Source organism: Phalangium opilio, unplaced genomic scaffold, assembly GCF_054372755.1.
Source record: "Phalangium opilio isolate 3A_F unplaced genomic scaffold, DU_Popi_V2 ptg000075l_1, whole genome shotgun sequence".
In the NCBI taxonomy this organism is placed as follows: Eukaryota; Metazoa; Arthropoda; class Arachnida; order Opiliones; family Phalangiidae; genus Phalangium; species Phalangium opilio.
The window spans coordinates 1,407,069-1,431,285 of NW_028324184.1; the positions used below are offsets into that span (position 1 = coordinate 1,407,069).

Consider the following 24,217-nt stretch of genomic DNA (forward strand, 5'->3'; position numbering starts at 1 on the left):
TCCCTTCTAATTTCCATGGCGCTTAGTATTAATAGCGAGGCTCTCTTCATCCTCCGCTCCCTCTAAATTATACCTCTTAACTCGGGCGCAAACACCTTCCCCGCTTAACTCTTTAATACACAGTTTTGAATTCCGAAATGTTTCTGATAAATTATTGAAGAATATTCCCGAGTAACGATTGCCTCTATAAATAATGTTTACGATTTACCGTATATTTATTTTATCTAGCAACCAACCAAAACACCGTTTTCAGTTTTTAATTAACAAAACACGGCCCTTCCTTTATACTTTTTTAATAACATACCCCTTGATGATAAAAAAAATTTCGTTTTTAATAAAATTCGGTAAATTTACACAACCAAGGTAAACTTTAATTCACATCATATTCCGCGAGAAAAAAAAACAGGACTAAGGCTTAGAAATCCCTTCAATATTATATCTATTCATAAAAAAAATTGTGAATTTTTTTCCCCAAGGAAGCTAGCTTCCAAAACACTTGTAAATTAATTTTTCCTTAATTTCTCACACAAGGCGGTTTTTGTTAATTTAAAAAATTTCTCAGAAGACTAAGGGATGTTTTTTCGGGTTTATTTTAAAAAATTTTTTTTTTCAATTTTTGCTAGGAAATATTAATTACATACCATCACCAGTGTTATGGTGGTTGTGGTATACGTTGAATACCCCCCAACCGCGTACAATTTTCCCCTTTAGCAAGTTTTAGGTACGAAATAAAAAAATTGGGAATGGAGAGTCCAGGGGGAAACGAAATGTGATTGATTATATTTCAGCGCTAGTGCGATGGCAAAATCTAGCTCAAAGCTCTCCTAAGATCTTTCTAGACTCTTAGATTGTAAAAATTATTGTTCTTAGATGGAGTGGTTGAGAATAGGCGTCACGTGGTAATTACTATAGACGGAGCCTCCGAAATGAACTAGGCCCATGCGTGTCGCGAAGCGAGAATATTTTTTTAACCAATTTAGTTCGCTGTGGTTTTACGCTTGGGGACGCTTATATTACCGTAAAATAAACAAAGTTCAACCCCGTGACCCTGTCGACTGCTTAAGTATTTGGGCCAAGGTCGCGAATTGTAAGTATACGTTTTTATTACCCTTACTGAATTATTTTAATTGAAATAATTTATTTTGTTGTCATCAATACAATCTAACCGAAAGATTCAATAAAAAGTGAATAGCCCCAAAAACATTTACGTTAATTTTAGGATGAAACTTTTCTCTATCATAAAACTTTTATGACTGACCCCTAAAATATCAACGATAATTTAAGGAAGACCCCTGTTACAACGGTAATATAAGCGCCATCTCGTACACATATATGGTGAAAATATTTTCCTTAACAAACTGGATATTCCCCACATAAAATTTGACATGCATGGGCCTAGTTCATTTCGGAGGCTCCGCTATAGACGAAATCTGGTTAGAACGCGGAATTGGGTACCTTCACCATTTCATCTGATAAGTCTTAGTTTTTTAAGCAATTTTTAGTTACAAACCTACGCGTAACATGTAGGGACGAATGACTATAAGCGCTTAAAGATAGTCAGCTCGTTTCTGTGGGATATTTTTTATAATTTTTTTATTTTTGGCGGAGTTTTTGTAAGAAAAAGTATAGAGTGTATTAGTTCTTTTTCTTTCTCGAGGCTCCGAGATAACATCCCTAGTAGTTTATATTCCGATAAAACTGTTTCTTTGGACTTAGAAGAAGTATCCCAGAAGAAAGAATTTTTCCGCTTTTTTTTTCGTAACTGTTGGGCAATATCTCTGTAGGGATTTTATACGCTTATTAAACATGGAAGGATTTTTTTCTTTCGAGATTTAAAGGATAATTTGTCTTTTGATTGATAGTACAATTAAGATGTAGTTAAGGGCGAAGCATCGCGTTACCAGACTATAAATGGCTTGGGTTTTGAACGGATTAAGCACTCGTCAAGATTATTTATAATTAGATTTAATTGAAAGTGATTAGTGGAAGCTTTTTTATTTTTGCTAATTTTATGGTTTGATTTATGTTTTTGAAAAGAATTTAAGGTACCTTTTGGTTATTTTGTGTTCGTAAACGATAATTTTTAAGAGAATGCTTTAAGCAATTTAAGGATTAGAAATAAGAGAAATGGTAAAATATTGCAAATCTTATGCTGGAATTGTTTTTGTTTGGTTTTAAACCGTTTTAGCAATTTATAAGCAACATTTTCTTTTAATTATAACTTATTTCCCCAATTAAATTCAAATGGTATAGTTTTTCAAAACAAAAATTCAACTTAATTATTTTTACCTTTGAATTCCAAGTAATTTTAATTGCGAAAACAAGGAAAAATGTGCCATGAAAACCCAAAACCTTTTATTTTTAAATAATGAAGTTATAACCCTCTAAAAGGCCTAAGCAAGTATGAGCCTAATTAAGCGACGTGAACGTAACAGTTTTAGTCTATTCTGAATGGGCCTTAACAGTTAAGTCTGTAATATCCTTTTTGGTTTAAGGGATCCGCGCTCGTTTTGGACCGAGGCTTATGGATAGAACGATAAGCTTATGTTAAGGTCGAAATACCGAGGCTTAGTGTGTTAAGAAAAAGCGGTAGGAGACCCGGAATAAGAAGACAAGTAAAAAAAAAACCTATAGAGGATTCATTCGTTCCTTCTGGGAGTCTCATTAAGAGGTTTTTAATTTCCACGGCCTAAGTGATTTCAGCCCCGCAGTCCTCTGAAAAGACTGGAGGATTTGGAATTAGGGGAATAGGCTTTTTAATTAGAAAATAGAAGTTGACTTTACCGTGTAAAGACTAGACTACGAGCTATATCGACGGATCAAGTTCAAATTACAACGTATAGAAAGGTATACTATACGCCTCTCAAAAACAGGAGACCGTAGCTTTGTAGGTGCTGCAATTTCTACCTGTCTCACTTGGCCCTTTTTCCTAAAATAGAAACTGCGAAGTATAAAGAGAAAGAATAATTGGGGAATTTAATCGAATGGTTAAATTGGTTTTTAGCGCTCCAACAATTAGTAATTAGAACAATTAACAAAGTCTCGAGTAGAAGAATTAAAAGAAACGTAATAATGGTCATTGGGGTATGGGCGCCCCCAAAAAAATCTAACCAAACTTTAGGTTTTGAAAAAATGTCGAGCTTTACAGAATATTATTTGGTTTTAATTATTTTAACTTTAGAATAAGTTTCATCGCAATCTGAAAGACTAAAGACAATTGAATATGTCTGGGTATAATCTATTTACTTCTGGTATAAATTGAATACCACTTGTGTAGAAGCCGCAATTTGTACTGTTCTTCACGCTCTAGTTATTATTGGCTTATTTCAATCATTCTTTCTGTTCAATGAGTCGATAGTTTTCCTAATAATGTTTTCGTAAACATTGGGACACGTTTGCTTTAAAACTTAATTAAAGTGGACTATATTTTATTGTTCCATCTATCTTACATGTATTTACATAAAATGGGCATGCACAAAGAGTTCTTAATTGAATTAAATGCACCGTAACAATAAAGGGAAATACGCCTAAATCCTTTTTGGAATCTGTAGCCGCGTAATACCTTTCGGATATATACTACACAATCACAGAGACTGTTGTTGTTGTTTACGCATATATAAATAGTAATTTCCAAATTAAGAAGTAGGTGCCAACAAAAAACGCAAAGTGGTATGTAGATAAATTAAGTTTTCAACTTCCTAGCCCAACTCCAAATTTTGTTTATTTTTGGCTAGGGCTTTTTATGATAATTTTACAAGTCTAGGTCGCGTTGTCACTTTGCTCAGTTCACTCAAAATAAGCAACAAGTCCAAGGCTTAGCAAACCCTTAAACGCGTTCGAACCCGGCCATCCCCGATAGAAAGTACAACGGTATGAAAAGATATGTCTGTGTGTACCTTATTTCACTGACGCGGTATTGGTTTCATTGCAATCTCAAGGTGCGATTGATTGTCGCCTGGCATGAGCGTGCTGTAATGCGATATGACATAAAGCACCGAAAGAAAAATGGATATTTTTGCCAGCCTTAGTCCGCTCGACTCTTTTTCTCGCTTAGGTCTACCCAGCTCCCTGCATGGGCTGTCCGGTACGGTCCGATAATTTCATTAGGCTGGCCAATGACGCGTTAACTCGAGTCTATGCGGTTTAGGCCAGCTTGGTCCGAAAGATCCCCTTGATTTGAAATATATTCCACCGGAAGTTGTCAATTCAACTCGTAGCTTCTGTTGTCTTTCTATAAAGAATGTAGGCCCAGCTAGCAGTTTGATAACATCGGGTTATCTTACTTCCCTACACTCGATCCATAAATAGGTTTAGCGCGCGAAACGAGACGGGCAAGAGGGAAGAAGCTGTAGGAACTGCGGGAGTAACAAGAAAAAAATGTCCCTGCTCCCCTAAAACAAAAGAATTTTACGATATTCCCGTCGCCTAGTTGCATCACCAGACAACACCACGTCCTTTGTGTTTGCGAGCTCCTACGTAATGATAGGTGCGAGAACCTTGTTATTTTACTTCAAGGGAAAGTAGCGCAAACCTTGATAGGTAAAAATAGCAGTTGCTCAATTAAGAACTCGATTTAATACATCAATCCTAACTGAATTGAACTGATCTCCGCGTAAAATAATAATTTCGACAACCATTTACCGAGAACCCATATGACCTAAGAATGTTCTAAGGTAGAATTGAACTGAATTGAATCTTGACACTTTCTATTTAACACTTTGCTTACTTTATCAACCTTTGACGGAATTCTTTGGGTTCCCGCGTAAAATTTTGATAAATCCATTGGCCGGTAGCCTACAGACCAGTAAGTTATCACGCAAAGGCTTAAACTATAGTGTACGGGTAATGAATGCTACGTGGTTTGCTTTTATAGGGGGATGCTTTCAATTTTATAGGCGGGAACGGGTTATAGTCTATAATATACCAACCCTCGCTAATGGAATATTTTTAAAGTCTTCTAGCTTGTAGCCTATTCGCCGCGCGGGCCAACACCGTGTTTTTAATATGATTATTTAACCTACGGTATTAGAGATTGCCATTACTTCATTGTTTTGGCCTGGAAAAGTTTTTGACTTTTTAATGAATTAAAAAGTTTCGCATTATAAAATTGTTGCGCGGTACTACTACCTTTTGAGTTAATCTACTTAATTAGTTAAAAGTTGAAAAGACCAAACAAGAGTAACGATTAAATTTGCAATTTGAATACAAGTTGAACGTTGAACTTTTAAACTTGGTGAAATTAATCGCTCTTACCCGAAAACGAAATCCATGTAAAACGCATTCGGGTAATCGAAATCTAATAAGAGCCCCGTTAGAGCTAGCGTTTTAAAATGAGAAAAGTGTGAAATAGAGAGAGGGACTTGGCCGGGACATGGTGTATAGGGTGGGAGTACTTACACGGCGAATTAGGTTTCTCTAAGTGCTAACGACGACTGGACCATTGAAAGAAAAACAACATTCGCCGACGAAAGCCATCTAATCGATTGAAATTCGATACTGACTCGGTGAGTGAGTGAGAGCGAACCAAACTATACCTTCATCTCGTACTTTAAAGATTTAGAGATCCGAGTAGAACTTTCAACAAGAAACTTTAGTTTTGCGAGAAGAGATGGGTTTGCTTCGGTTAGCGGCTTCATCCAAAGACCTCAAAACGTCAACAGATAGTATCTTCATTATCTCACGCTACCCACCGTTCCCCGCGTGTTTTAAGGGCCTGGAAACCAGGAAGTTCCCGCCTACGTTACGTAGACACTGAACACGTCGCAAGCCCGTGATTCTTAGTAATTTAGTTTAAGAATCTTATCTATTTTTATTGATCCAATTACGATAGATGAGAAATTACGTTGGTTCGAAAAGAATGTTAGAAATAATAAGTAAAAAACGTGACAAAAGCTAGGAAGGACTGAAAGAACTATTAATAGGTCTGAAATTGATAATAAAGAGTAAGAAAAAGAATATCGAGGATCCAGCGGGGGTTTTTCATTTCATCTTAAAGAAAGATAATGGTTGGTTGCTAGAATCATCCTCTAACTATCCGCCAGAGAAAGGACAGAAGAAAAGCGCTCTTTTTGAAAAATCGTCTCATCCTCGATGGAAAAATTTCTTTGGACACACGGGACTTTCTCTTTTTAATCGAGATTTCCCGCATCCCGCCAAGCCAAAGTATATAGTATAGTCTTCGGAAAAAGGCCCCGCCGCTAATGAAACGCCACAAAAATGGCTGGGAATTGGGTGCGTGGCACGAGTGGAAGTGGTTCTCGGTGCTATCCACCCAGTCAGATGGGACGCCACCTATGAAATTACCTCTTACGTCATAACTTTAAAAGAAAATTCCCGCAAGTTACTACGAAATAGTAAGCTCTAATTGACACAAATACAAACCTAAATATTTTCATCTATGACGTTTTATTGCGAGCACCAATTCCATAAAACAACAATCATAGTCACCCGGGCTGCCAACTTAATTAGTACGAATTTATCATACATCAAGATTTGACTTGAACTCTGAAATTTTGGTGCAGGGGTATACTAGCTGAAGGAAAGGGTTGACTCCTCTTTGGGGGGGAGCTTCATTTGAAAATCGAATTACGCAAACCACTTTTGTCCATTCATTCTCTCCCCCCCCCCACTCCTATCCCATCGTGGAGATCTTTCTCGTCTTTGTTTTTCCCATAGCCAGGGCCGCAGCTCGATCTTCTAGTTGGTAAAAAGAGCTCGGCTAGAGAAGACAAGGATGAGGAGGAGGAGAGGGAATAGTCTTTGGGGTCCCTTTTGAAAAGAAGAATCTTCCATTACTCGAATTCAACCAAGTGATAAGATTGTTTAAGTGCCAATCGCCGCGCCCAGAAATAGAGACCAAGAGAGTTCTCCCCCCCCCGCCTCCACATCAGAGAAGAGCTAGATTTTCTTTCTTTCTTTCGTTCATTCTTTCTAGGAATTCAACCTCAACCCTATTGGCCCGAGAAGAGCTCTACTACTCCGCGGCTAGATGAATGTGATCTTTTAGAAAAAGAGACGGCATTTTCGGGAGCCCGGGAACACTTACGGAAGTAAAAAAGCAAAAAAGCTTGAAAGTTGAAATTGGGATTTGGTAAAAAGCTATCGCTTCCACGCGCTGGAGGAGTAGATTGGCAGAAATCTTCGGATAATTATACAGTCTCGAGAGTATCGAACGGAAGATAGAACCGTCAAATGGAAACGTAGCGAGGTCAAGAGATAACCAGTTACTACTTAGTACTCAAGGTCTAATTCGCATTCGAAGAATTTAAGACGCGTAACTAACTTAGGGAAGGGATAATTCTTAACTTAGGTCCGGCCCTTTAAGATCAGGCCATAAAATATATTCGAATCGTCGAATTGGTTTAAAGGCGGTCTGAATTTTGACGATACGAAAGAAATAAAATAAATATTTAAGCCGCTTTTAAAGATGCCTGTTTTACGTAAGTAACGGCGTCCCTTGGCAATGCAATGTCAGTCAACAAAGTCAACATTGAAAATAAAATCTAAAATCCTTACCTTCTAAGAGAAAGGGAGAGAAAGAGAAAGAGAAAAAGAGAACTCGGAGTCGGTTGACTTTGGAAATATCGACAGGCATGCGAGTACAAGCCTATAAACAAGCCTTTACTTTTGAACCATTCTATGCCTGTATATATCCGTGTCTCCATAATATAAAAATCTAGGAGCGAGACTACGTAATAAAAAAAGTTGTCGGTTGAGGGTAGTTTCCTTTTTATTTTAAAGCCACTATACACTGACTCACTGATCTAGCTTTAAGCGAGAGATTGAAAGGAAAAAAGTAAAACAAGGTATGTACGATGTACTAGAGATAGGGAATGGACAGGAGAGGATGGAGAGGATGCGGGAAAAGAGTTGAGTTTGCCTTCCATCAACACGAGGCTTAAGGAGCCATCCAGGTTGAGTGACTAGGGCTTTTCTGATAAAGACCCCTTCCTTCCGTCGAAAGCTGACCTATAATTCCTTTCTTTTATACTTCGCCAAACGCCTTGATCTATAACCAACTAGACAACAAAAATATTTTGCAATGCCAAACGGGGAGCCCTGTAACTTTAAAGCTACTTGTCACGACGATGAGTTGAGGATGGAAAAAAGCTGTTGAGTGCGCCCTGGTAGCTCTGGTTCAGATATACTAGGCTGCATTCCCCGGGGCGTCCCTTTTCATATTAGCCATTCAAGAAGTTGATGTGTTGAGTGGCAGACTGACTCTCTTGCCTGGAATAACGAGAAGTTACGCGAAGTTTATGGGCAGCGAAGAAAGTCGATATATCACTCTTTTCCAGAGACGCTTACACCCCCTCGCCACCCCCGCTCGTGCCCAACCTTCTGGCCGCCCACCGTGGGGCCCAAAACAATAGCCTCGCCATATCTATTCTTCTTCAATGTTCTTCGTTCCTTTAGAAGTAGATGACGAGATTACAACGGAAGTTAAATCAAGCTCCGTTAAGATTTACAAAGTTCATTTAGGATCCAGTCGTTCAATTTTAAATTTTGCTTGAAGAATCACCTATTTCCTTTTAATTGGTGAAATATAAACGTTCAAAGACGGGGGTTTTTTTAGGCATTTGATAACTCGGGTATAATCTACGTTGGGTTTTTGCGCCTCGTCAGCTGGGCTCCCAGCGTTCGCTTACCAATCTCTTGTCTTTGTTGGTCCAAGTTTTCTTATTACCGGGCGCGTTTTCATATTCAAAGTTAGAGACGGGACCCTAGTTTTCTTTGCAAGTTTATTGAAGCATTGGTTTTTCGAGTTTTATATATACTAATAAGCCAGACAGACCCCTTGCCAGGGAATTGGATTTTTCGAGATGCATTCGCCTACAACAAGGTTTCTCGGCCTGCTGCAAAGGCCCGCATTTCAAAGAATGTTTAGAAGTTTTCTATATACTTACGCTCTTTACCTTATGTAAACTTTAGTTTTTAAGATAAATGTAAATTGAATATTGACTCGGTATTCGGCTGAAATTATTGACATTATACGTCCTTCAACGGAATTTCGATATTTCTTCAAGTGTGCTTGAGCTAAATATATTCAGGTGTAATGGTGTATTGAAAAAAAAAAGGTACAAATAAAATATAAATTATATTTAAATTTCTCTTATTACGCATTTAATTGCACATTATTTTCCATGATAATTTTGCTATATTTTCTTTTAAAGGGTATGAGAAGCTTCGTTTGAAAAGCCTCTGATTTATATAACAAAAGATAGAATTAATTAACTGTGAATTCAAAAATATCAAGCTTTTAATTCTCCGATTTTAAGGAATTTCATTTTAAGTGAAAATTAAATTGAAACTGCTACAGAAATAAAATAAACAAACAACTGAACCACTTCACCACAAAATTCCTTCGCGTAGATCTAATTTCAAATCTACAATTACAATGACGCGTTTAAATATATTTATATATATATTCGTTTAAAAAATTAAAATGGGGAGGATAGGGCAAAGAACAAATGAAACAAAATCCTCTTTTCTTCTTTAAAACACTACTCAATTTCAAATTATGAGTCACCGAACGAACTGGGTGATTTAAATGCGCAGGCCTAAGAAAATGATCAAGTCGACCTTTGAAACGAAGCCGCTGCTTGATAGAAACAGTCGGCATTCAATTTATTTAATTAATCGAGTTTTGATTAATTATTATACGCTATTGAATTAAGCGCCGCTAACCATAAAATATGTTCGCGTGTCATTGGCAGCGATTTAGCGGGAAAATTACGACGTTTTATTAGGTAAGGCGTCATTCATTTCGTAAATGTGTTTTTTTTTTAGGGGCGCGTTATTGACAAGCCAACGTGTTGGCGTCTTTCGCGAAATTAAGCCTTCGAGAACTGAGTAAACGTCATTTGCTGGCGGTAAGTCATCTTTACGTAGTGACGTCGGCTTCTGTGTAGGGGTTAAAGACTTAAAAGGGGAATGGTATACGGGAAATGGGACCGTTTGTCTATTAAGCCTTTGACAGTCCGAATATAGGCTAGAGTACGTATAGTACCCGATGATCTGTATCTCTATTTATAACCCCACTACTTAATGCGGCATGCCCGAACCGAGGGCTTTGCTTCGACCGACCAAATAGGCCAGCCCATCCGCGTCTACTTAGGAGTGACTCTAAATATAACGAGCCATACGGTTTAACCTCTTTACCATCTTCCCGTATGGATGTGGACAGTCCATTAAGCGCCAACTCGTGTATTGTATATTAGGTTAGTGCATGTTCTTTTTTATTTGTTGAAATATTTTCACACGTTTTTGGACTTTTGTCTTGGAAATATTAGGAAGTCCAACCAAGGTTGTTTCGTCATTATGCATTGGGAAGTTACAATGTCCAAGCGTTTTGGGGATAAGACTTCATTCTGACCCCTTCCCAACCAAATATTATTCTTGGTATGTTAGGTTATTTAGTTAGCTTCGGGTTTCGGTTTAGTTAGCTTCGGGTTTCGGTTTAGTTTAGTTAGGGTAAGTGAGGATGTAATCTGATTGCTCTTATAAATTAGAGAAATGTGGTAACAGTACATCCGATGGAGAATTTCTTTTAAAGCGAGGTCATGGTGAACTGAATGCGCTAAAATCGCCTGTCCATCTCTGAAATGAGGGCAACGTGGGGTGAGCGTGCCGTTGGGCGGAGTTTCGGAAAACCGCAACCCATAGATCAGGCTAATGACGCTGTAAGCCCGCGTTTTTTACCTTATCTATTTTTGTTATTTTTTTTTACAAATCTCGTAACTCGCTTATTACCATGATGTTTTTTACCCGCGCCTAAAGATATTACGTTATATATTATCCTGAAACTAATACTGTTGATTCTATATACATATATAACGCTAAGAGTTATGACTTATATATTAGATACCGCTAAAGTAAATGGAAGTTCTTCTTATAAAGGTGAAAGCTATTGAGCTCTCAGTAACACCAATGGTAAATAACAGAAAGAATAAGAGCAACATTTATTTATTACTGCAGATCTTGGGTTGCTTAACATTTGCCAAAATTGACATCTATATATATATAGAGTATGGATGGAGAAGTTTAATTAACAGCTGCAAAATGCGTATAAATTTTAATTACACGGGATGTTTTGAGTGACTGACTTTGAGCAAACAGCAAGTTTAATCGAATTCCCCGACTTCAAAACGCAAAAGCTTAAGGATGTTAATTATTTGCAAAGTTTCCTGTTATATTGGGGCTAAAACATTTCAAACTTGGTTTCAACCAGACTTTGCCATTTGAATATTTGTACTCGTTCTCGTTTCGAGTCTAAATCGTTTCGGTTGAAAATATCTAGTCGCACATACAGTACATCTCTAAATCGGAAACCAATGTTTAGTGAAATTTTCTCTATTGGAAACGAGAGACGGCTGCGCGGAGTGATCTAATTAAGCTTAACTCCGTTGACTGTGTGTCGTTAGACTTTGTACGGTTTGACGAACTTGATAGAGTACATATCTCTCTCCATTTATAATCATTACTCGAATTAGATTAAGTCGAAGTTGTGACTAAAACAGCGTGCAAATAAAATACATTTCACACGTAAAATTAAAGTGGGAAAAATCGTTATTAGCGTTTGGAGAACGGGAGGGAGATGTTTCGGACTTTGCAATTTTGGATTTTGGTTTAATTGATCTTTTCGTTGACCTGGTTAGCGCGGTTTTTATTAAGGAAGCGTAGCGTTTTTATAACTGCTGGTTAAGATACTTTTGGGACTCGAAACGTATTTGAGAAGAGCGGGCCTTTTAACGTAAGAGGAGCGTACCGTGTTTGACATTCTGCATGAAGAAATTGGAGAGTGTAGTCTAGATGCTGGGGTCCATTCTGGAACTTAAGTTAGGGCTGCAGCCTAAGGGTCTTGATGGAAACTAGAGAGAGTGGCGTCTCCACGCGTGACTGACTGGCAGATGGACCGACCGACCCTTTAAAGTATTTCCGAGCGTCTTAGCGCCGCGACATCATTAACAACGGAAAAACGTCCCGACGTAAAAAAAAAAGTTTCCCCGAGAACCGCGTGGGGACAGAGCGCGAATACAGTCAGAGTCCTTGGGACTTTGAGATTAAGTGAAAAGTATCTTTTTCATCCAGTCTGTGAGGTTTGTGTCCGTGGATGTTGCGCGATTTAGTTGGCATTAAAATGAAGTGTCTTTGCCAATTAGTCTCCTTTGGCTGCGGTCGGTCTGAGGCTGAGCACAGTCCCGAGTCTTTGTGGCTTCGGGATTAGGTTTTCGCGAAGAGTATATATATCTTTTGCGTGAGGTTTTTGCGCGTCTTCTCCAACTTGTCTCCAATGGTACAATGTCCAGTCATTACGCCGGTGCAGTCGGACGAAAATGAGGAGACGCGAGGGGTCAGAGTATTTTATTTAGAAGCATTTTTGTGTACCAAAGTTTGGGAAGATAATGCGATCCTAAGAGACGCTTATGTCCACCCCTCTTGTAACTCCTTTTCTCGCAATCCCAGATTACTTTCGACTGTCAGGCATTTCTCGGAGTGCATTCGAGTATAGGCTTCGTTGGGCTTAAGGGTCTTCCCATGTCAGATGAAGTTGACAGCTACAGTTAAAGGCGAGGTAAAGCCAAGAATAACGTTATACCTTTAAATTGTACGGGAGAAATTTAATTAAGAATTAGTATGAACTTATGGAAATCAAAGATGCCTTTGGTACATTCTTGGATGTTTCATGGGTTCTTCAAAACGTATTATGATTTTCAAGGCTATATTATAAATTGAAGCTCTATGCGTAATGTGGTTTAGTTTCACCCTCTCTTTGAAATGATGGAAGCGGAAGAAGACTAGTTCCGGTTTCTTTTTACGCGGAAGTGAAGCGTCCCCTATTTCACTTACTACTTCTCTCTCTCCTTTTTGGATGCAATTGCTGCGCAAGCGACGTTTTCGGAATTATTTTCATTCGTATACTTTTATTACTAGAGCCCTAATTTAATCTGGGTATGGAGAAAAATATGCCCTTACGAAATTTTGGAACTATCAATACGAAAGTTTAATTGACTAGCCATTTCCCCAATTTCATTGCATTAATCAATAATTATCAGGCTTTGACCTTTTATTAAACTTGGTCTTAAAATGTTTTCCCCGCTCATGAACTGTGACATTTCTCAAAATATTCCTCTAAGATTTCTAGGAATATCCAAGTTCAATTGAGCGGCGGCCATTTCGCTAATCTCTTTGCTTTTATCAATAATTATAACGAACTTTTAATAAAATTGGAAACTAATATAATATTTTTAATCGCAGTGTCTCATCCCCAGGCTGCGTTTAACCCGGATAACTTTGAAGGAAACCTGATTTTAAATGGACCAAGACGTATTTAATTCAAATTACTACGAAAACTGAAATCCCCAAACGGTATCATCGTTCCAAAAGAGAGATTAGTATCAGGTAGGAAAATTTTGGAATAATTTAAATCCTCATTTCCTTTTCTCTTATTTTAATTAAAATCTATAATCTTGGCTGAAGCACGCTTGTTAACTGACCGCGCGCGTTTTGTGGAAATCAAATTTTAGTCATGAAGGGTCGAGTTTATTACAAACACAATGATAGAACGCTTAAATGATTATCCAATGAATATTGAATCTAAATATTCCATATGTGGAATTTAGGCTTAAGTTCTTAAGATTTTACTGCCCGAGGCAATCTCAAGGGCTAATAGACCATTTTTCGAAGGGAGGGGGAGGGGTTTATGACGTAACATCCGGTTTCTGGATCCAAACAAGGTGGACTGTCTTACCTCCGACTGTTGAAAAAGGATCTATCGCTCTCAGATTCAAATATTATACGAAATACCTTTAGTACAGTCAAAGGTTGCTGAGTGTCTGGTTCCTTTAGCAATCTTATCCACAAAGAAGATGCGCCTTTTAGCATTATTCAACATTCATGGGTAAATTTGTTAATTTCGCGGTAGCTTATCAATACAGAGCGGCCAGTTTATTAAGTTTATATATCAATTTCTGACGGGGCTTTTCGATCAAAGATTTTCCCCGCCTTTCTCCCGATTACGCGTTCTATTAATGACAACCTTACCAAAACCGGGGATTGACTTTAGTATCCCGTTTATTTCAAAATGCCCTCCCTTTTGTATTCGACCATATGATACATATCCGGGGGGCTTCAAAATCTGACGACTATTCCGTATACACTTGTTAACCCGCGCTGGAAGCCGAGGCTTAGACTTCTCTGGTCAGGCAACACGATACTGGACAAGAATTTTATACTTTAATGGGAGTTATACTATTACGACTTGACTTTTCAGCGACGATAAAGGCTGTGGGGGAGGCGCTTGTAATTCGAGTGTCCCTTTTGGAAATAATAGTCAGGCGAAAATTACAAATCACTGATTTTCCAATTCAATTTTGGTCCTTTAGACGAAGTCGCGTTTAGGCGTCGTTTTGAAAATCTAAGTGGATGGTTGCACCATTGTAACATCAACTTTTCGTTGGTAATAATTAAGCAAAATAATCAGTCTTCTCTTACGTATAAAGCTGTTTTTTTTTTAATTGGGACATGCCCTTCGACCTAGCAATTCTCAGAGGCTTCGTTTCGATCGGCTAAGCACTGAGAACTGGTAATTAAATCTAGGTCCATCCTCTTCACTGAATTGTGACCTTTTCTAGTTTCCGCTTAAACCCGCGTGGCTTAGAATTGTTCGATTCCCTCCATATTGCTTGGTATTATTCTAATTAATTTCGATTATTCTCTACACGTACTCGCGGCTTCCCTTCATTTTTCGAACAAAAGATTTATTAGCCTAGAAGTTTATAAACTATGACAAAATTAAACACGTAAACAATGTTTTATAAAATTAGATGGAAAATGAAATGATATCTGAACATGAATATTGAAGATGCATTTGTTTCATATTATTTAGTACATTATATTCTTGGTAGGAATAGTCTGAATTTATTTTACCGTCGCATAAGCGAGGAACAGTTGTAAATCTTTTCTCGCCTCGTAGCACATGCTCTCTAACTTTTAATATCATCCAAAGCGAAAGGGGCCCCCTTAAAGACAAGTTAACTTAAAAGTACCCTAAACTGTACATTCGTCACGTAAACAACGCGCGTTTATTGGCATTTAAGATAGTCCGGTTAACATTCAGAGCGAACCATTGTAAGCACGCGCGCGCGCGCTTTTTGATTATTTATAAACTTGGCGCCCTTTTCAGACTGATCACGGGACGCACGTGGCACCCAATTTAAACACGCGCGCCAGTTTTATAGCTAAAACGCGGGAAATCTTTATAAATACTCGTGTTTTTCGTACCGCGTGTTTGGATTTTTGGCTCCCCGCACGAGCCTTATTGTCAAATGAAAATCATTCTTCTTTCCACGTGTCGTTCGTCGCTGCTGACGCGGTTTGGCGTTCTGACACGTGACGATAGGTTGTTTGGCGGGAAAACTTTTCTGGCGAGAAAGCGTGGAAACAATTTCCGCCTTTCTCCTATACGAGTAGGAGTATGATGTATGCCCGGTGAAGGCCAAGCGATAGTTGAACTTTTATGAAAAGGCGGCCGGGTGGGGGCTTGCCCCTTAACGTTTTCTTCTTAAGGCGGATGCCCACTGGCGTCGCGTGTAAGTTTCACGCGAAAATTTCGCGCGTGCGCATGCGCAAATCGGTGGAGAGTTGTCGCGCGAGAATTTCTACGCGTTCATGCGACGACTTGCGAAATTTGAGCAGCTTCCTATTTTCGTAAGTTCGCGCGCGAAAATATAAGCGACAGATGGCGTGGAATAATTGGTGAAAGTTGCGTTTTTCCGCGTTTTTCGGTCTGTTAAAACTGACAAATCACTCAGTAACCTTCGTTGATACCTGATTTCGGATTAAAATGGATTTTAACGTAAAATTAATTTAAGAATTGATAATTTTAAACATCAAAATCACCGCAAAAGAGAAGTGCATCGGAATTCATGGCGATCCATTGCTTTGGCAATGAATACGGATAGTGAGTGAATATTATTTACTTAAAGTCTTTGGGTAGAGTTGTATTGAACTAATTACTGTTAAATTATTAGTACAAAAATTTTCTATCAACATTCGGGCTTGATCATTATGAGCCATTGAATACGATGACCTTCTCGGCTTAAGCCTTTGCAAAATCTACCCCTGTGATCGGAAATTTCGAGATCCACTAACAAATTATGAAGGTCCCCTTGTTGCTTTCTTTTGAGAAAAATTTCTCGAACCCATTTTGACCATTAGTTTTTCTTGTTCTTTTTTTTCATTCAAAACTAAAATTACACTTTTTTCACGCGACTCCAGCGGGAAGCAAAATTCCGGTGTGAATGGTTTTCGCGTGAAACGTTTGAAATACATCCGCGTTAACGCGTTTTAAGCGAACCCGAAATTTCGAGCGACCTCAGTGGGCATCCGCCTTTATTCTGTTTGGTTATTCGGCCGGAATCTTTCACGCGAATTCCCGCCAAAAGTTGGCGCCATTTTTATCGCTAGTTTCCACCAGGGAGAGTTTTATTGAATACTTATGGCCAGTTCCTTTCGTCCTTTACCGGGAGTATTTTCTTTTGTTGGGGTCTTTAAATTCATTCAATCGGCAGCGGGAAGCGTGGGAAATATCCATCTCTTAAGCATTAATAGGGCTTAAAGAACCTTTTTTTTTATTTTATTTTTCCCAACCAAAAGCGATTCTTCCGCAAGGTATGTTTTGAATAATATAAAGCGGCATCCATATTCAATATTTGCCTAGTCTAGGGAAAGAATTGAGCCTTTTTGGACGTGTAAATGCACCCTTGATATAAATTTATAAGCGCCTGTAGAAATGTTTCTCAAGTTTCGCTTTGGCGCTCAGGGAGAAGCTCGCAATAAGGGGTTGCTTTTATTTTGAAAGGATGGCCTCCGTGTACCCAAATTTCCTCTTTTATTTTATATGTTTTAACTTCGGGTTTCCAATGTAAAGTTTTTTCCTTTTCTTTTGCGTGAGAAAATGCCAATTTTAGAAGATTAAATAATACGGTTTATTTAAAGATAATTGTACTTATTTATAAAATTATTTGATCTTCTTGTGGAATTTCTCCAACCCTATAGCGTCGTCATAAATCACCCTTCCAATCTAATTTCAAAGTTAATAATAATGAAATCCAAAGCCGATTTTAAATTTAATTTGGGTAGTCAAGAAAGCCCAAGAAAAAAAAAATGGGGGAAAAAATTAAGATCTCTTGAAAGATTAATAGGATGTTCTTCTTCAGAAATGCAATTCTTTTTTTCTTCCTAGACACGCTAGGCCTTGGCTTCTTAAGATTAGTCCTTTATTTCCACATCGTCCGTTTCTTTAAGCTTTCATTTTTTATTTTCTCTCGTAACAATCCAAGCAGCGCGAGATGGTTAATAGAGAGTTTAAGAAATAGTTCGAACTTAAAGATTTATGGTTGCCAATCTGAAAAGAGAGTACAATTCCTACCTTGCTCCTTGTTTGAAGGAATTGGATGTGCGAAACGTTACGTATAGGGGGCTACGTCACGTGTTTTTCTTAAACTCTCTATTAACACGTACGTCCCCCTTCCGCGTGCCCCCTTCATCTTTTTTGGGTAATATATTCCGCTTGACGTAAAATTCTCAACCGATAAAAATGGGAGTTTCCCCAGCCTCCCCCCGCCCCATTTGCTCTCCTGCAGGGGTCTTCTCTTGTTTTAATAAATTGAAGCAATTGCTCGAATCCTGGCTCCTCACTTAATCATTTACGCCGAGCAGGAAAACAATACCCCGTTTCTAGATCGCGTTCATTTCCACTAAAGTAATAACGCGTGATACTTGCGGGGGTGGTTTTACTGGCACCCTCTTAGGGATGCATTCCATATAACAAAGGGTTCTCAGTGTTATTCAGTCTGAGTTGAACGCGGCGCCAACAACGAACGCGGTGGTAGCTAGGCCGCCTTTTAACAAACGCCAAAATCATCTCGTTCGGTTTTAAAACGCGTTCTAAATGAAGGGTACTATACCGTATTCGTTTGTGTTTCAATTTTGACCCGTCTTTTAAATCTTTTAGAAATTGAGCGAGGGGAAATTTGTATTGAAAACGATATTTAAATCATTGCAAAGGCATATAGAGTCGACCCGTCTTTTAGTTTAAAGTTTGCGAACTAACGTTTCTTTATCAGTGTATCAGTTCAAAGCAGAGATCAGCTGTAGTTATGTTAGCATTGTACGCTCTTTTTTGACTGTAAAGATAGCTTCCTACCCCTGTACTGGTGCTCGGCAGTTGAAACGCGAGTAGAGGCGTTTGAGCCCAAAAATAAATTTTCACTTTTTCTTTTTATTTACAAAATACTCGAAATATGGAATTTTATCGGCTCTTCTTTGTAAATCATCTAAGCGTGAATGATGAGGCGTGCAATGCGCGGAGTTCATAAATTATTTTGCATTGTTACGCTCTAAGGGTCAAGGGTTTAGCCATCTCGTAAATGGTCTGACAAATTTTAGCGTTGGGAACGTCGGCTCCATAGTTCGTTGTTGGGGGTTAAAATTCCAAAATAGAATGCCAACATAACAATTTACGTCTTTTAAAGAGGAATGATAAATTTAAACCGATATTGGTAACCCAACCAGTCTCCCATCCGCTCCTCTCCTCTCCGGCTTCTTCCTTCTCCAATATACATCTACGTCTCCAACTCGATCCAACACCCCGAAAGATTAATGCTTTTTAGCATCGTTTAAAAATTTAAACTTGTCGGTTTTTAACGTAAATTTTTCATCTTGTAGCTTATTCGAAATATACGAGTAATCGAAGTTATACGCGGTGTCATCGGAATTTCAATTTAAACCTTCCCTCTTAAGTTTTAAGCCATTTTAAGAAGTAACGTAACGAAGCAATCTATTTCTAGCGCGGAAGTAATTTGTTACTTCCGATATTCTCTATCAAATTTTTTAATTAATTTAGAGGGAATTGATTAGCGGTAAAATCAATCATTTTATACCAAGAAAAAAAGAAGTAATACAGTTTAATTAAAGAAAGAATTAGCGTATTTAAGGTGCACCGATATCGTTTCATATCTTCGCTTTAATATTTTTCAGTCTTGTTTTGAAGTACTTGTCTAGAGCACTCTAGATGGTTCGCTTTTAATGGGTTTTTACGCGTCGTATTTTTACTTCTCTCGCCGCGTTATTAATCTTTTAGTATATATGCAGATAGATGTATGGTTGTTGGTCCATTGGCAAAACGGAATATAATTTAAGGCCGGATTATACTAAAATTGTAAGATACTGTTAACGCGATATCTTCTCTAAACACGAGTTTGTCTACTCGGCTTAAAGGTGTTTCGTGACGCGTTTTAGGCGCGCTTACATCGCGCGGGAGTTTGGAGAAGATGGTGCGCGCGTGCTGGTGGATATGGATGGCATTATAATATTCAATGCACGCGCGCGCGTGTTGCTATAAGTTCCTTCCAAGGTTTTATTCCAATATCGCGTGACTCGCGTTTTGAAAGACCTTTTCGTCATTAGCGTAGACTCGACTATTAAGGTTTAAGGTGTCTTACTTATGACAAGCAGTTTCCGATATCACTCCATCTTTGGTGCAATATTACCTTGGAATAAGGCCTATACAGTGTGGAAGGGATCCCACTCGCTACTAAATTGGATCTTCTCATTCTTAAATGAAGAATAAAGGCCTTTCCAGACGATACAACGTTTTGACTCGGACAGACTAAGCTTCGTACGATCCGTTCCACACTGAAATGTTTCGTAGTCAACTGACTACAAATGCAAAAGGGATTTTGATTAAACTGTAAAGCTTCGTATAAATATCAGGTGAATCGTTGTCTTAAAACCCTACCTCTTTAGACGATATTGGCTTTGTTACGTTCATATCCACTCACTCACTCGGGTGCGGAGAGCTCCTTTGAAGTTTCCAAAGACTAAATAGAGAACTTGAGCCGTCTCTCCATCCGTTATTTAGAATCGAGAGACGAAACCGATGGAGCGATAAAAACCTTTTACTAGAACACTCGTATCACCAAGAAGGAAAGATACCTTGAAAGGAACTTTTTCATGATCCGATAGAAGCTTAAAGACACGCGGTTATCAAATAGGAATTTTGTCTCATCTCATTTGATCATCAAAAATAGCTAGCAATATTTTAAATCTAAAAATTAAATTATTTATGATCGAGTAAAAGATGCACAATCGCAACTTCGAATTGATAAAACTTTGGAGAAAGACGGTGGTGGCGGCGATAGATGGACTAATCAAGGGTTCGTAGACTAATCAAGTGTTCGTTGATGAAACGAAACCTCCCGCAATGTAACCAATCAAGAAGAATCGAGACATTCTAATTATTACGTTTATAATATAACTTTGAATCTCCATTGCGTGGAGACATCCCACGCACGTCGTTCGTAGCTCCACTGCTTGTAATAATGCCAATCACCCATTGATTTCGAAACGTAGTTATCAAACTGCCTAATCAGAATTACGAGTGATGAGGAAAACGTATATAGCTCTGGGACTAGCTCGACGGGTTCCTAATTTTAATTAACTAGACTTCGGAAGCCCGCTCTCTCGCTCCCAATGAAGCGAAGTTTTCCTTTTGAATACTCGACGTTGTAGGCTACGTATAGTAACGAGGCTTAACGTTCTAGTTTTATCGTCAAACGAGCACGCGCCACGTTCTAAATAGCTCATTACTAGATCCCCCCGTAATTCCTTGTTTAATAAAGGATACTATCGGATATTTTGTTCCATACCGCTCGTGCAATGCCAGACAACTTTGCTTCTTAATAGCGTGTGTGTGTGTGTCCGTCAGAAGAAGATTAAACGAGAAGTGCCCAAGGCGTTTTCAACTGTTTGTTTTGGTTGAAGATCAGTGACGAAGTATAGTGTGGAAATGAAAATTCTAGATGGCGTCCTTCTCCGACCCACTTTCCGATGACACTTACTGGTATTTATTCCAAGATTTGAACTTCCTCGCTTCTGGTAGCTCTGACATTTACACTTCATTGAACTTTCTACCTGAAACGTTCCCTCTCACTCACTCGTTTTCCGCCAAATTTCCTGGGCCCTTTTATTCCGTTCTATTGACGCTTCTCTATAGCGCTTGTCACGTACCTCTGGTGGGTACGCGTATACCTGGGAATTAAAAGACAAAAACTCTCATTCATTAAGCCTTGGCTTTCTTCTTTTGTACATTTTACCCTAGCTAGTTCTATCTCCGGGGCTTTCGTGTAGCGATAGAAAAAGAGAGGCGGAAAATTCGTTCTTGCTCGATAAAATTAAAGCAACGAGTAGGAAAGGGGGGATGACGGAGAATGCCAACTTTGAGACGCTTCTTTGCCTTTATTGGTTTAATGTGGGAGGATAAAATTAAGGACACAGATTATAAATAAGGGCTTATTACGCAAAAAGGGGATTTTGGCAAAGCTCGACTTTCACTCCGTAAACTTAAATGGATTATATTTTTGTTTTTGGTGAATGGAGATTCCTCAATCCTCTTTCTGTCTCGAAGCGAATTACCGTTACGGACCTAAGCCTTTGATTGTTGCTGGCTTTTGCATTCATTTTTCCCGGAGAAGAGGGGGTATTTTAGTAGCTTTAGTCTTTAGAATTACTTATATGGCGCGCGTTTAAACTTCTAAAGGAAAAGCTGAAGGATTTCCACGTTTTTTGAAGTTGCTTAGAAGATTGATGGAGAGTGTTTCCTACAGTATGTAGATTTTCAATAGCTTTTATTTTGGCTTCAAATTTTTGGGAGTTAATTTGTTTATATTGTGCGTAATTGCGAAATGAGAAGGTTCTCTTAAAGGTAACTTTATATCAAATCACGTTGGCTTTTTCCTTTTAATCAACTTTTAATTACTCCCAATTTTATTATACCACCGACCCAAAACATAGCCGTCCATTTCTCTTACTTCGCCCCAAGAAGTCTGAATGTGACACGCCTCTCGCCACACTCAAAAACGTAGATGAAATTCAATTTCACTATTTATTTTCAGAATTATGACGCCTTTCCATTTTCTATCATCTCTCAGGAATGAGAGAGAGAGAGAGAGAGAATATTCCTTACAATAAAAACCAGCGCCCGCCTATACAGTCTTCTTACGTAAGCTTATATTGTACGTGGTATCCTCCTGGTGTTATATATGAAAAGCTATTGTCAAAACTAAAGAACAGCCAAGGTTTTTTGTTGAGAAAAATGATTATGTAAACATTGAACTTCAATTATACGTTTTTGCACGCGTCACCGCGAGCTCGTAGCCAAGGGATTGGTAATATGTCAATACGTATTAGCAGAAGTGGTATGATACTAGAAGTATTGAGCTAACCAAATTCTTCACTCGGCATTAGTGAAAAGACTTGATAAAACACAAACGGTTGGCCCTCTAGTGGCGGTTTCAGAATTTTCCCTCCAAAACGTGAGACGCTCGCGGTGGTAGACGGCCGAACTAGATTCAAGGAGCCGCGCCGGTGTTCGGCCGCTTTAGGTTGAGGGGAAGGGGGTAGGGAATGTATTTGGAACTCGACCAATTTTCTTCTCTCAAGTGTAGGCGCGATGGAAGCGGCATAAAATCCTCAAATTTGTTCACTAGTGCCAGGATCTATTACCAATGCTAGAGCCCTTCACTTCTAGTCTCATACCACTTCTGGTATTAGTAAATTTACTAAGACAAGGAAACTTTCATTACACTAGAAGTAGAATTGTAAAACTTAAAGTACCAAGGGATCGGTAATTTGTCAATACGTATTAGTAAATTCTTTTACTAATACAAGGAAACTTACATTACACTAGAAGTAGAATTGTAAACCTTAAAGTACACGAATTGGCGTTAGGGAACTGTATTGAACGTGACAAATTCTTATAAATGCGGTATTTTGACACGTGACGTGCTTTTTATAATAAGATAGTGTAGGCCTAGGAGAAATGTTTTTTATCCATTCTCCTTGAAGCTCTTCTAACTAGTTCTGGAGGATGCTCTGGAGTACTTTTACGATTACGTAGTTTACTAGTAAATGTTTGAAGGAGCCCGGAGATGAGAGATAGGGACGGTACGCGGAACTTCCTAAAGAGAATATTGTCGATATTTTTAGTTTTTCTTTTTCCGAAGTGTAAACGAAGGAGTAGGAATGGGAGAGAGTCCGCTTTTGGAAGAACACGCTGCTTGGCGTGGCGCGGCATTGAACCAAGTGGCTAAAAGCTTTCCACTTCAAGCGCGCTGCTGTACGGGGCCGCAAATACTTCGGATCTACTTTTGCCACCCATCTTATCGTGATATTTGACTACGTGCAAAAACCTCCTATCTTCAATTCATATCCGTTTTCGTGACCTCGTACATTTTGCGAGCTTTTGAAACCAGGAATAGTGGGAGGAAAAAACCAAAATTTTACTTCTAAATTCGCGAAATTAAACTTATAAAACAAATAATTAAAAATAAATAAAAATTCATTTTTCTTCTATAATCAGACTCGTGTAGATCGTAGCCCCATCAATCAGATTGATGTTTGCGCGTGAAACTGAGCCAATTTTAGCTTCGAATCCGAAATTTCACTGGATTTTAAAATCTGTTATTTTTTTTAAATTGCGAGTTACGTCCTTGTGTAAATGTTTACCCGTGTCGGAAAAGCCCTTCAGGCTTCGACTAGTTCTTTCCTTTTCCTTCTTTTAGAGTTCCTTTCTATCTAGTATGCCATTTTCTTCTTCCTTTTTCCTCCTGCTAGGTCCTGCAGCGCTGAGCGAGCGAGTGTGTAATATCGAAGCTTTGAGAGGTTCCTATCGCGCGCGCGTCTCTATACGGGACGAAGCCCATTCTTTTAGCCTTTCCAATGGACCGTGCACTACCGACCGACCGACTGAGTAGGAGACCATCCTCTTTGCTCCTTCCTTTTATGGATCGAAATTCTTAGCCCTTTCCCCACCTCCAGCCCCCCAAATCGATTTCCATGCTAAAATTTGTACACCATCTTCGTAGGATCTTCGGCCGATTTGAATTGAACGTATGGCTATGGAAAGAACCTAAAGGGGTTTTAGACATAATGGTAGGCCTATAAAATCTGGTCCGTGTTGGTTGCTGATCTATTAGGTCAAAGGTTATAAATAGCGCAAAAAAGTGATGTTAGTTTTAATTAACTTAATTAATAATTTCGAAGGGATATGCTCGGGTAAATTTAACTCGAGAGGAAGTAACGAGGCTCTCTAGTGATGACCTAACCGCTGAAAGGATGTCAAATTTAACTATTCCAAACGTCAAATCTTAGTGAC

The 24,217-nt window shown here is 38.6% G+C and overlaps 1 protein-coding gene across 5 annotated transcripts in view; it reads left to right on the top strand.

Annotated features, from left to right (window-relative positions):
* Positions 1–24,217, top strand: part of LOC149658686 (uncharacterized) — a 167,112-nt gene that overhangs the window by 95,253 nt on the left and 47,642 nt on the right. For 3 of the 5 annotated variants that reach the window (XM_089844297.1, XM_089844298.1, XM_089844296.1), the window contains one exon: positions 13,258–13,401. The gene's annotated coding sequence lies outside the window, so the exon portion shown is untranslated. Of the gene's footprint in view, positions 1–9,569; positions 9,873–13,257; positions 13,402–24,217 lie in introns of those variants that run through there. The other 2 variants (XM_089844300.1, XM_089844299.1) reach the window with 2 other exon arrangements.